Source organism: Podarcis melisellensis (assembly GCF_964234715.1).
Source record: "Podarcis melisellensis genome assembly, chromosome: 12".
NCBI classification, from domain to species: domain Eukaryota; kingdom Metazoa; phylum Chordata; class Lepidosauria; order Squamata; family Lacertidae; genus Podarcis; species Podarcis melisellensis.
Window position 1 is genome coordinate 54,344,489 of NC_138544.1, and position 14,161 is coordinate 54,358,649.

Below are 14,161 nucleotides of genomic sequence, written 5' to 3' on the forward strand. Positions count from 1 at the left end.
ACTGCTCCGGCGGGAAGGTAAACGGCATTTCCGTGCGCTGCTCTGGTTCTCCAGAAGCAGCTTAGTCATGCTGGCCACATGACCTGGAAGCTGTACACCAGCTCCCTCGGCCAATAAAGTGAGATGAGCACCGCAACCCCAGAGTTGGCCACGACTGGACCTAATGGTCAGGGGTCCCTTTACCTATGTAATAACATATAGTTTTCCACAGTGATATCTAATGTGGCTCAGGGTTTTTCTTTTTCAAACAGTGGGAGCAGTGGACATAAGGAAGGAGGGAAACACGAATACTGGAATGTCAGGAGCAAAAGCACAACTCCCTTTGACAGCCCAGAAATGGAATTAGACAGTTGCACAACCTGATCTGCCATCTATTTGACTGCTTTATAAGTACGCCTCTTGTTCCATTTAACTTTACAGTGTTTCTTCCAGAGCATCAGGGATGAATTTCTGGGAGACTGTACTTTGTGCTTTCTTTTCTTCCCTCTTTGCAATCCTACTTGGTTGGCTCCATACAGTTGGAGCATTTCGCAAGAGGAGACCCAAAGAACCTCCGCTGGACAAAGGCTTCATTCCATGGCTGGGACATGCGATTAAATTCAAGAAAAACCCTGCTGAATTGTTGGAAGTGATGCGGAAGAAACATGGGGATATCTTCACACTGCTGGTTGGCGGCAATTATATACATTTTCTGGCGGATGCTGATTCCTATGAACCAATACTGAAAGAATCACCCGACAAATTGGATTTTGATAAGTTTGGATCAATGATAGTTTTAAATGTTTTTGCTTTTCAACCGACTGACTCTCATCACCATATTTTGAAAAAGATAAGCAAGGAATATCTGAGAGGTAAGGGTCTAGCTGTCCTAAATCAGGTGATGATGGAGAAATTGAAGACTGTGATGTTCCACAGCCAGGATTCAGGTGAGAATAAGAGACACTGGCAGCAGGATGGACTCCTGTACTTTAGCTACAAAACAATATTCCAGGCTGCTTTTCTGGCTTTGTTTGGAACTGAGCTAGACAAGGGAAATGCTAAGGAGAATACATTAACACAATGTGGAGAGTTCTTTGGGAATTTTCAGAAATTTGATCACTTATTTCCCCAAATGGCCCTTGGGATCATGGAACCTCAGGGCAAAAAGGAAATGGAAAGGCTGAGGAACTTCTTCTGGGACAAATTGTCGGTAGAAAAGATATGCAAGAAGGATAACATCAGCAAGTGGATAGTTGAGCAAGATCAGCAAATGGCTGAGATTGGGATGACTGAAAAGATGAGGACACAATTTATGTTTCTTCTCCTCTGGGCATCTCAAGCCAACACTGGTCCAGCTGCCTTCTGGGTTCTTGTGCATCTCCTGAAGTATCCAGAAGCAAAGAAGGCAGTGAGGGAAGAAGTGGACCGAGTACTGAGAGAGACTGGCCAGGAAGTGAATCCAGGGAGCCCCATCATCGATGTGTCCCTGGAAACAATAAAGACTCCTCTTCTGGACAGTACAATAGAAGAAACACTGCGCTTGAAAGTGAGTCCGTTCCTGTTCAGAAGTGTGATGCAGGATACAGATCTTAAAATGTCTGATGGGAGGGAATATATTTTTCGCAAAGGAGACCAACTTCTTCTTTTCCCCTTCCTTGGACTGCATATGGACCCAGAAATCTACCCTGATCCTCACACATTCAAATATGACAGGTTCTTGAACCCAGATGGCACCAAAAGAGAGTTCTATAAGAATGGGAAAAAGCTCAAGCAATACACTATGCCTTTTGGCGGAGGGCCGTCTATTTGCCCTGGGCGATTCTTTGCTGTTAGTGAATTGAAGATGTTTGTGATCCTGATGCTCACCTGCTTTGACATGGAACTGGTCAATGCAGAAGAGGAAATCCCACCAGTAGATGGAAGCCGCTGTGGCTTTGGAGCTACGCATCCTTCTCATGATATCAAGTTCAGATATCGGCTGCGGTTGTAAAGTGAAATACAGTGGTACCTCTGGTTACAGATGCTTCAGGTTACAGACACTTCAGGTTACAGACTCCGCTAACCCAGAAATAGTACCTCGGGTTAAGAACTTTGCTTCAGGATGAGAACAGAAATTGCGTACAGCTTCTGGGTCATGTGGCCAGCATGACTAAGCCACTTCTGGTGAACCAGAGAAGCGCACGGAAACGCCGTTTACCTTCCCACTGGAGTGGTACCTATTTATCTACTTGCACTTTGATGTGCTTTCAAACTGCTAGGTTGGCAGGAGCAGGGACAGAGTAACGGGAGCTCACCCCGTCGCGGGGATTCAAACCGCCAACCTTTCGATCGGCAAGCCCTAGGCTCTGTGGTTGCTTCCATGTTCCTTGAATATTTGAGGAGGGAGGGTGGCAGCTAATACGCTACGGAGATCCCTGCCCAAACAGCTATGCTTTTCCAAACATAACTTAAAAGTAGTGATTGCTGATCCATGGCTATTTGATGTACCTGTGGGGACAATTAATTTGCTGATGAAGAATTATCATTGAAACAGTTCATTATCCTGGAAGAACTATTCTGTTTGCTGCTGGGCTAAGAGCATCCTTTTGCGTCGTCCAGAGCACCCATCATCTCAGGATATTGACTGTGGAAAGGCATTTTGCCTCCATTGTAGTGATTTCGGATAGTGATTTATCACTCCTACCATTCCTGTTTATGTAACATTTATTTGATTCTTAATTTGTGACTCCATGCGCATATTACCGTATTTTTCGCTCTATAAGACGCACCAGACCACAAGACGTTTTTGGAGGAGGAAAACAAGAAAAAAAAATATTCTCAATCTCAGAAGCCAGAACAGCAAGAGGGATCGCTGCGCAGTGAAAGCAGCAATCCCTCTTGCTGTTCTGGCTTCTGGGATAGCTGTGCAGCCTGCATTCGCTCCATAAGACGCACACACATTTCCCCTTACTTCTTAGGAGGGAAAAAGTGAGTCTTATAGAACAAAAAATACGGTATATGTTTTCTGTGTATGAACTTTGAAACAGTATAGTACAGTGGTACCTCTGGTTGTGAACAGGATCTGTTCCGGAGGCCCGTTCGCAACATGAATAGAATGCAACCCGCAGTGCGGCATCTGCGCACGCACAGTTTGTGATTTGCCACTTCTGCGCATGCGCGTGACATCATTTTGCGCATCTGTGCATGCACGAGCGGCAAAACCTAGAAGTAACCCTTTCTGGTACTTCTGGGTTGTCGCAGGACACAACCTGAAAAAACGTATCATGAAGCAAACGTAACATGAGGTATGACTGTATTATAAAAATATTGTCAGTATATTAATAACCGACGTGTAGCTTGTTGTTGTTCAGAGTGTTCTGTTTTGCAACACAGGCGATTTTCTTTGGTGTACAAAGAAGTATGCTTGACATCTTCATTATATAGTTTTCACTGGATGCCCTAGGCTCTGTGGTTTAGACCACAGCACCACCTGCATCCCTCTGTAGTCCTATACATGTAGGATAATCTGCAATCCTATGCTGAGTAGACATGTATAGGATTGTATTCTACCAGGATATATTTCATCATTTTAAGGACTGCACTCTTGGTTCCCGAGGCTACACTATCAGTGACAACCCACAAACATGCTCATTGTGACTTAATTTTACATGGATAGAAGTGAGTTTGTCTGCAATAACTGTGCACATCTACATGTCTGCTCAGAATTAAGCCACACTGAATTCCATGCAGCTTACTCCCTGACTTTGGCAAAAATAAATTAGTCTTAAAGGTCTCTGAACAAAGTACCTAATAAGCTTCCAGCCCACCTCCCAGCTTGTTCACGCCTACATCTTCTTTTTGAAGGGTGTGGACTAAGGTAGAAGGGTATGAAATGGATTAGGACTTGTGTCTCAGTCTAACCCACTTCCACCTTGAGCAAAAGTGGAGTTTTTGGAGGAGGAAAACAAGAAAAAAAATATTCTGAATTTCAGAAGCCAGAATAGCAAGATGGGTCTCTGGGCAGTGAAAGCAGCGATCCCTCTTGCTGTTCTGGCTTCTGGGATAGCTGCGCAGCCTGCATTCGCTCCATAAGATGCACACACATTTCCCCTTACTTTTTAGGAGGAAAAAAGTGTGTCTTATAGAGCAAAAAATATGGTATATTGAGGAGCTGTTTGTCCATTTCTTCTCGATGTGTTCAGATGCTTCTCGTGAGATGGTTGCCAAATGGCATGAGGGTTCTCAATGTGGGGGCAGCAGTCTCTATTTATGTTTGGCCCTTTTGAATCAAGGTGGGGGACCAAAACGACACTTGGATGTGACTTCACATTTTCTGGGCATAGGTTTAGCCACCCCTCAAGATATCATCAGGGACGCGGGTGGCGCTGTGGGTTAAAACACAGAGACTAGGACTTGCTGATCAGAAGGTCGGCGGTTCGAATCCCCGCGACGGGGTGAGCTCCCATGGCTCGGTCCCTGTTCCTGCCAACCTAGCAGTTCAAAAGCACGTCAAAGTGCAAGTAGATAAATAGGTACCGCTCTGGAGGGAAGGTAAACGGTGTTACCGCGCGTTGCTCTGGTTTGCCAGAAGCGGCTTAATCATGCTGGCCACATGACCCGGAAGCTGTACGCCGGCTCCCTCGGCCAGTAAAGCAAGATGAGCGCCACAACCCCAGAGTCAGCCACGACTGGACCTAATGGTCAGGGGTCCCTTTACCTTTACTGATGAGGAATTATTTATGCAGCTTTATTCTATCCCCACATGACTGCATCCTCCCATATACATACATACTGCCATAATTTTATTTGTATGCCGCCTTTCCACAGTTCAAACCATACTGAAAGTGTCTTATAACATAGAAAATATGTAACTGCAACATAGCAAAAGTAGTCATAAAGACTAAATAAAACATTAAAAAATACACAACCAAACTGGACAATTTCCACAGGAATCACAACAAGAGCTAAAATAAAGAAAAAAGAAATGAGATTCACCTGGCATGACTAGTTTTTTAGAAACCCGTTCTATGTTTTAATTATCACATCATCCATTTCTAAGTGCTTTTCAAAGTGCCATGTCATCCCATCACTATAAATTGATGCTGTTAGTTAAACCTGCCTCTTTTAAATGCCGCTATTTCAACAATTTCAACAATTTATTGTAGGGAGCATTCATTTTGCACAAATGATCGAGAAGGGGGCACAATAGGAGGGAAACAGGTGTTTATCTCCCTTATCCAGCTTTGGGGAGGGAGCAGAAACTGCAAAACTGGTTCTCCTTTTGGAATTTCATTAGCTTAGAAACCCGTAATCAGAAATCCATAATAACGTCTTTCTAAAGACTGTCATTTTGTGTTGCAAGAGACTTCGGATCCTCTTGAAGCTGGTGATGCCTCACAACTTCTCACGGTTATCATTAACTCATATTCATGATATTAATCTGAGCCCTGATATTAATCTGACTGTTGTTGCTTTTGCAGTAGTCACGCCTTGAAGTTTTCAGCACTCACACACATAAACAAGATAGTTAAAATCAACCTCTAGTTGCTTTAGTAATTGTTGTAGTAATGATTATAGTAATTGTGATCATGATATCTGCTGCTTGTCACCCATGAAATTTGTCTGCCCCCAGCCCCGCAATTTGCATTTTTTTACAACTTGTTAAGTTGGGGAAGTGCAGTCCAAAATTCAGAGAATCTTGAAGGATAACCACATTTCAGTTTGCAGTACGAATTACAGTGGTACCTCCAGTTGCGAACGGGATCCATTCCGCAGCTCCGGTCAGATCCCGAGGGATTCACAACTGGAGATGCTGCTTCTGCCCATGCGCGCGGTGCAGTTTAGCTCTTCTGTGCATGCATGTGGTGTGTAGAGCACTTCTGAGCATGCACAAGGGGCAAAACCCGGAAAAATACTTCTGGGTTTGCCACGTACGTATCCCAAAGAATACGTAACCAGAGGTGAACCTAAGTACAGTGGTACCTCAGGTTACATATGCTTCAGATTACATACGCTTCAGGTTACAGACTCCGCTAACCCAGAAATAGTGCTTCAGGTTAAGAACTTTGCTTCAGGATGAGAACAGAAATTGTGCTCCGGCGGCGCGGCAGCAGCAAGAGGCCCCATTAGCTAAAGTGATGCTTCAGTTTAAGAACAGTTTCAGGTTAAATTCGGACCTCCGGAATGAATTAAGTACTTAACCTGAGGTACCACTGTAGAGGAACCACTGTACCGACCTAAATTGCTCCACTACCCCTAGTTTCAGAGTCTTCCTAGGTTAGTCGTACACACTAGCTAATATTAATTTCTTCCTGAGATTATATTTTCTTGGCTAAGATCTTCTCTCAGATCAGTGTTTTTCTTCTTCTTAATCCTTTTATTGCAACACTGATATTAACTTCCCACAGTCCTTTCGTCTTGCCGTGCTTTGAAGTTCTTGTGATGCACCCACATAAACAAGAGACTGGTTGACGCTCGTTTGGTATCCTATAGAATAGCATACAGTTTCTCCCTGTAAAGGTGATGGGCCAAAACAGATGACCTGTGCTCAGAAACTGATGAACCCTGATGTGTTCTTGAATGCTCTGGGGGACTTTCCAGGGGAGAACAGTGAGATGAAACAGATCATTGAGTCCGAGCAACTTCTTGGCTCTCTGAAGAGCTCCAGGCTACGAAACAAGCTGGATGAAAGCTAGAGAGTAGGTGGAGCAAGTCTTGCCTTGAAGCCAACTGAACGTTGGTGAGAATTGGTAGGAATATGCTGATCAGTGTGGGCAGCAGAAAAGGCTCGTTTTACAAGGGCTGTTCCTAGTCAAGGAATGCACACAGCTGAGAATTAAGTCCTTATTGTCAGGATATCAAGTTCACAGCATGTGTTGGACTCCGAGAAAATATGGAAAAAATGATGTATCGATGGTACATCACCCCTGTGGAATTGGAAAAAATGTATAAGACCGGGGACAAAACATGCTGGAAATGCAAAACAAAAGAGGGTGATTTCCACCACATGTGGTGGGCTTGTGAAGAAGTGAAAAGGTTTTGGGGACTTATTTATGATGAATTAAAAAAAAATTGAAATATACTTTCCCCCCAAAACCCGAAGCCTTCCTCCTAGGAATGGTCGGAGAGGAGATCAAGATAGAAGACCAAATAATGTTCCAATATGCAACGGTAGCCGCCAGGATATTGCTAGCGCAAAATTGGAAAACCCCTAATATCCCAACTGTAAAAGGTAAAGGTAAAGGTACCCCTGCCCGTAAGGGCCAGTCTTGCCAGGCTCTGGGGTTGTGCGCCCATCTCACTCAAGAGGCCAGGGGCCAGCGCTGTCCGGAGACACTTCCGGGTCACGTGGCCAGCGTGACATCGCTGCTCTGGCGAGCCAGAGCCACACACGGAAATGCCGTTTACCTTCCCGCTGGTAAGCGGTCCCTATTTATCTACTTGCACCCGAGGGTGCTTTCGAACTGCTAGGTTGGCAGGCGCTGGGACCGAGCAGCGGGAGCGCACCCCGCCGCAGGGATTCGAACCGCCGACCTTTCGATCGGCAAGTCCTAGGCGTTGAGGCTTTAACCCACAGCGCCACCTGCGTCCCTACCGTCTTCCCAACTAGTAGAGAATGGCAAATTAAGTTATTCGAATATGTAGAATTAGCAAAGATGACACAAAAAATCAGGCATCAAAAAAATGCAAAGTTTATTAACGATTGGAACAAATTCATAACATACATAGAAGCAAATTTAGGAAATATTAAAATCACAGTAGGTGTAACATAAAGCCTGCGATGTATAGAGAGAGGTTGGAAAAAGATACCGCAGAAAGGTATTGTGGATATATAGCCCAAAACCGAGATGGAGGGAAGTCAATCAATGTTACGTTATAAATTGATGTTGATTTTGTTTTCTGTTTGTTTTCTTTTTTTAGGGGTTGCTTTGTCTTTTTTCTTTTTTTCTTTCTTTTTCTTTGTTGTTCGTTTGTATGTTTTTGTTCCTTCATTCTGTATGTTTTTGTTTTTTTAAAAAAGGAACTTAATAAAAAGTTTTTTTTTTTAAAAAAAGAGAATTAAGTCCTTATTGCCAAAGTTGTAGGAGTGCAAATATCTAGAGTGTGGGGTCAGGTGGGATAACTATGAGGAATTATAAAATATGCATCAATCCATTGTGTCCATGAAGAATGCATTGTGTTGACTGGGTTTGATCCATTGACAATAATTTCTGACCAAATCCCACAACCCTCTGCATCTCTGGCCATTTCCTCTACTGCCCATTTCTCTTTCTACACCAGTCACGTACACAGCCCAGTTGCTTCGCTAGGCAGGCTTCTGGGCCATAAAGATAGTGGGCAAACTTCTTTGAAATAGCCTTTCTGATATGTTAATCCCAGGATATTAATCTTAGGGCCAAGAAACAGATCTCACATAAAGGTGATAATGATCGCTGTCTTCCTGGCATCCAATATCATGTATATTGCTTGTTTATCACCTCCCAGGGTTGCCAAATGTACTCCTTTGTAGTTCTGTTCTTTGTTTACCCCGTGCTTAATTAATTTTGGTAGTTTGTCCCCACCTGGGTTTGTTGAAATGCTCAGAAGAAATCTGATTGGTTCTTACGAACACTCTGTAAAAAGTTCTTTTGTGAATAAAACGACCTGGGCCGAGGGGTAGAGGGGCAGAGATTATTATACACACCCTTCCCAGAGTCTTGCTGGTTCAAGCCTCTGTGTGTATTCTTATTAATCAGAGTCCAATCCTTCCTTTACTTTGGGAATGCCTCAAAAGTCACTTCTGCAGCTCTGATGACCCATGCCCACCAATCAGGCACCCAGGCACCTATTCCCAGGTCTGCAACATGGGACCCCTCCCCTTCCTCCAGTTTCTTCACCTTCTCCCAATGGGCTGCATGCATGTAGCCAGAGGCTACGCTATCATGGAAGCTGCCCCTGCTCTTCCTGTTTCAGTTCTCTCCTGGTTCTTGGAGCCAGTGGTACAGGAGAGGTTGGGGAAGCACCCGGCCCTTCACTTGCCTGCCCTGCCTCTTCCTCCAGCTCTGAATCTTCACCTGCCTCTGATTCTTGCCTCCTGGTTAGTACAGGTCCTCACAAACCACTGATCATCTCTCCCAAGTTGGACTCTCCAGTTGGACTCCCCTTGATCCATACTCACCAACATCCTGCCAGTCCCTGACCCTCCAGAAGCTGGATGGTGGAGTTATCTCAGACAGTTCGGAGGTTACTGCCTCCCATTGTTGGGGAAGGACCTCTTGAGGATGTTTTGTGGGATCAGTATGCAATCACGTGACGTGGACAAGGTTTTGCCTGACCTTGACCCTTGTCCATCCTGGCCTATTAAATTTAGCAGAGGAAGGCTGTTAATGCATCATTGGCAAAGAGGATGGGTCCCTGCTGCATTGAAAAAGGCAGTGGTGTGATTGCTTCTAATGAAACCAGCTCTGGACCCATGGTACTGGCCACCAGGCAATGGCTTTTCCCACCTGCCTTGCCCTACCCTATAGCCCTAGAAGCCTTCATAGGTTCTTTCCAGTGGAAGAACTGTGAGGGGAGAGAGACTTTGTCTGTCATCACGGGGCGGGTGGTTTCACCTGTGCTGCCCATCCAAGAAACCAGAAGGGAACTGCTGCTGCAGTGTGTATGTGTCTTTAAAGGGGACCCCTGACCATTAGGTCCAGCTGTGGCCGACTCTGGGGTTGCGGCGCTCATCTCGCTTTATTGGCCTAGGAAGCCAGTGTACAGCTTTCGGTGAAGCAGAGCAGCGCATGGAAACACCGTTTACCTTCCCGCCAGAGTGGTACCTATTTATCTACTTGCACTTTGACGTGCTTTCGAACTGCTAGGTTGGCAGGAGCAGGGACCGAGCAACAGGAGCTTACTCCATCACAGGGATTCGAACCGCTGACCTTCTGATCGGCAAGTCCTAGGCTCTGTGGTTTAACCCACAGTGCCACCCACGTCCCATATGTGTCTTTACGTGAATTAAATAGAGTGAAAGATATGAGTCATGGGGTTGGGTGGGAGTGTATGAATTCAACAGTGCTTAGTTTATTTTTTGGTTGCTGTTTTGTTTATGTTGACAATATTGTTTTATAGATTATGAACCCTGTAATATGACTTTTGCCATAACTGTGCTGTTTAGCTTACTTTTTAGTTGTTTTGTTAATCGTGTTTTATAGATTGTAATTGTTTTCACGGATTAACTAATTAATTTTACTAATTTTATTGTTTTATCTTTTGTAAATTACTTTGAGGTTTGCTCTTTACAATCAAACTGAATATAAATTTAAACAAACAAACAAACAAATAAATAAATAAATAAAACAGTCAAGAAAATCTGATGGAGTGTTTTAAGATCTATTCTTCTTTGGCGATCACTCATAGCCGAGTAAGATTGTCTTCCATAAACACGGTTTTAACAATGATCCCGTAAGTGACTGTGGAAGCCAATTCTGGATCCACATGTCCTTTCACAGTGGGGACATTGGTTTCTGGGCGGGAACTGATCACGGTGTGGATTTGCCAAGCGTGCCTTCCTCTTAGCACGTTTCTCCCTTTCATCCTGAGTTTGAGTGTCTTCAAAGCCTGTGACACCTTTGGTAAAGGCTGTTCTCCAACTAGAGCAGTGTTTCCCAACCTTGTGCCTCCAGATGTTTTTGAACTACAACTCCCATCATCCCTGACTAGCAAGACCAGTGGTCAGGGATGATGGGAATTGTAGTCCAAAAACAGCTGGAGGCACAAGGTTGGGAAACACTGAACTAGAGCACTCACAGGCCAGTGTTTCCCAGTTGTCAGTGTTTATACAACATTTTCTTAGATTTGCCTTGAGACAGTCTTTAAACCTCTTTTGTTGACCACCAGCACTACGCTTTCCATTTTTAAGTTGGGAATAGAGTAGTTGCTTTGGAAGGCGATGATCAGGCATCTGCACAACATGACCAGTCCAATGAAGTTGATGTTGAAGAATCATTGCTTCAACATTGGTGATCTTTGCTTCTTCCAGTACACTGATATCAAGGGTGTCAAAGGCCAGGGTATAGAGGTGCATATTTAGCATCCAGTGAAAACTATATAATGAAGATGTCAAGCATACTTCTTTGTACACCAAAGAAAATCGCCTGTGTTGCAAAACAGAACACTGAACAACAACAAGCAACATGTCGGCTACTAATATACTGACAGTAGGAATGTGGATGTCACAGGGAACAGGGAAAGTACAGTGGTACCTCAGGATGTGAACGGGATCCATTCCGGAGCCCTGTTCACATCCTGAACAGAACGTAAGACACCACTGCGCATCTGCGCGGGTCGCGTTTTGTTGCTTCCGCGCATGCGCGTGTCATTATTTTGACCGTCTGTGCATGCGTGAGCGGCGAAACCTGGAAGTAACATGCTCTGTTACTTCCGGAGCATAACCCGAAAATACTTATCCTGAAGCATATTTATCCCGAGGTATGACCGAACAGCCCTATGGGGAAGATGATTCCATTACAGTGGTACCTTGGGTTACATACGCTTCAGGTTACAAACTCCGATAACCCAGAAATAATACCTCGGGTTAAGAACTTTGCTTCAGGATGAGAACAGAAATTGTGCTCTGGCGGCGCGGCAGCAGCAAGAGGCCCCATTAGCTAAAGTGGTGCTTGAGGTTAAGAACAGACCTCCAGAACGAATTACGTATGTAACCAGAGGTACCACTGAAATAAGGTTTCGCTCATTGATGTTTCAATAGTGGATGAGGGAGATGACCTGACATTTATCACATGGACCTGTGCCAGTAACCTGGGAAGACTGGATATCAAAATGTCTACACCATAGAATAATAGGGTTGGAAGGGGTCCTAAGGCTCATCTAGTCCAACTCCCTGCAGTGCAGGAAAATGCAGCTGTTCCTTACGGGGACCATACCTGCAACCTTGGCATTAGCAGCAACCAACTGAGCTATCATCTTGCATGTGTTTATCATTGTGTGCACGCATATCACATTCCTGGATAATGTGCAAGAAAGACCACGCAGCAAGACCTCTGTCTCTGCAATAAAGCTAGTAAAATTTATGGTTGACAGGCAGTAACACCAGCACGATTGGACTTTGCTTCCATTCTCTTGGTGCACACTTTCCCTTCTGTAGGGTGGGACAGTCAATCAACCGCTAACTCTCCCTCAATTCCTATCTTCCTGGAAACAAAGTTCTCAAGGTGCTGAAGACTGCATAATAGAGCCATCATTGCTCTCAGCTACTGCTGGTTAGCTGGGACGCGGGTGGCGCTGTGGGTTAAACCACAGAGTCTAGGACTTGCCGATCAGAAGATCAGCGGTTCAAATCCCTGCAACGAGTTGAGCTCCCGTTGCTCAGTCCCTGATCCCGCCAACCTAGCAGTTCGAAAGCACGTCAAAGTGCAAGTAGATAAATAGGTACCACTCCGGCGGGAAGGAAAACGGCGTTTCCATGCACTGCTCTGGTTCGCCAGAGGCGGCTTAGTCATGCTGGCCACATGACCCAGAAGCTGTATGCTGGCTCCCTTGGCCAATAAAGCGAGATGAGCGCCGCAACCCCAGAGACGGCCACTACTGGACCTAATGGTCAGGGGTCCCTTTACCTTACTGCTGGTTAGCAAGCTTTTGAAGAAAAGCAAAAACTTGTACAATCAGTGGAGATGATTGCAAAACACAAAGCATGAGCAGCACTGGTTCTATCATGTCTCTTTGAAATAAATATTTGGCTGTCTCTATCCCTTGCCTCCCACAGGAGCAGAACGAGCCACGAAACTAGTGTCAATTGGAACAGCTCCCAGTGCCTTTTGGTTTTACTTTAATGGTACTGAGTGTGCAGTTTCATAGAATCATAGAATCATAGAGTTTCATTGGATTAGGTTTGATTGATTTAGTTTCTGAAGTGACTGCAAACTTTCGTAATCTGAAATTGTTTTTCAATCATTTCCCAAAAAGCTTTCCTTTGATTGCTTAACACTCCTGTTGCAAGGAATAGTTTTTATTAGCAGGGCATGTCAATGACAATAAAGTTGAACTGACTTAATGAAGTCAACTGCAGGAAGGTATAAGGGATGCAGGTGGCACTGTGGGTTAAACCAGCCTCGGACTTGCCAATCAGAAGGTCGGCGGTTTGAATCCCTGCGACGGGGTGAGCTTCCGTTGCTCGGTCCCTGTGCAAGTAGATAAATAGGTACTGCTCCAGAGGGAAGGTAAATAGCGTTTCCATGCTCCATGTTTCCAGTCATGGATGAATCTGGGGTTGCTGCGTTCATCTCGCTTTATTGGCCGAGGGAGCCAGCATACAGCTTCTGGGTCATGTGGCCAGCATGACTAAGCCGCTTCTGGCGAACCAGAGCAGTGCATGGAAACGCCGTTTACCTTCCCGCCAGAGCGGTACCTATTTATCTACTTGCACTTTGACGTGCTTTCGAACTGCTAGGTTGGCAGGAGCAGGGACCGAGCAACGGGAGCTCACCTCGTCGTGGGGATTTGAACTGCTGACCTTCTGATCGGCAAGTCCTAGGCTCTGTGGTTTAACCCACAGCGCCACCCATGTCCCTTGGTTTAGAGATATAGACTTAAGCTCATGTGTCCCTGTTCCCACCCCCACACCAAACAGGTGTGCTTCAACCCTTCTGTTGCTACCTATTACATTTCCCTGAACCAGCGCACCAGCGCACAACCATTTTATTCATGTGGAATTGATGGCAGAAATTCCCCCTAGTACAGGGGTCAGCAACCTTTTTCGGCCATGGGTCAGTCCACTGTCCCTCAGACAATGTGGTGGGCCGGACTGTTATTTTTTTGGGGGGGGGGAATGAACAAATTCCTATGCCCCACAAATAACCCAGAGATGCATTTTAAATAAAAGCTCACATTCTGCTCATGTAAAAACACCAGGTAGGCCCCATAAATAACCCAGAAATGCATTTTAAATAAAAGGACACATTCTACTCATGTGAAAACACACTGATTCCTGGACCATTTGCAGGCCGGATTGAGAAGACTATTGGGCCACATCCGGCCCCTGGGCCTTAGGTTGCTTACCCCTGCCCTAGTACTTTCCTCCTGGTATCACTCACTCACTCACTCACTCACTCACTCACTCACTCTTACATTTAGATGCCACCTCTCCTCCCAGGAGCTCATAGTGGCATACATATGTAGTTATCTCTCCTCCATGTCACATTGTTGAATGGAGACTAGA

At 45.1% G+C, this 14,161-nt stretch overlaps 1 pseudogene across 1 annotated transcript; it reads left to right on the forward strand.

Annotated features, from left to right (window-relative positions):
* Nucleotides 1-224: 224 nt before the first annotated feature.
* Nucleotides 225-2,093, forward strand: LOC309353228 (7-alpha-hydroxycholest-4-en-3-one 12-alpha-hydroxylase pseudogene; annotated as a pseudogene). The gene has a single exon. The product of its transcript is annotated as a 7-alpha-hydroxycholest-4-en-3-one 12-alpha-hydroxylase pseudogene (transcript).
* Nucleotides 2,094-14,161: the final 12,068 nt, after the last annotated feature.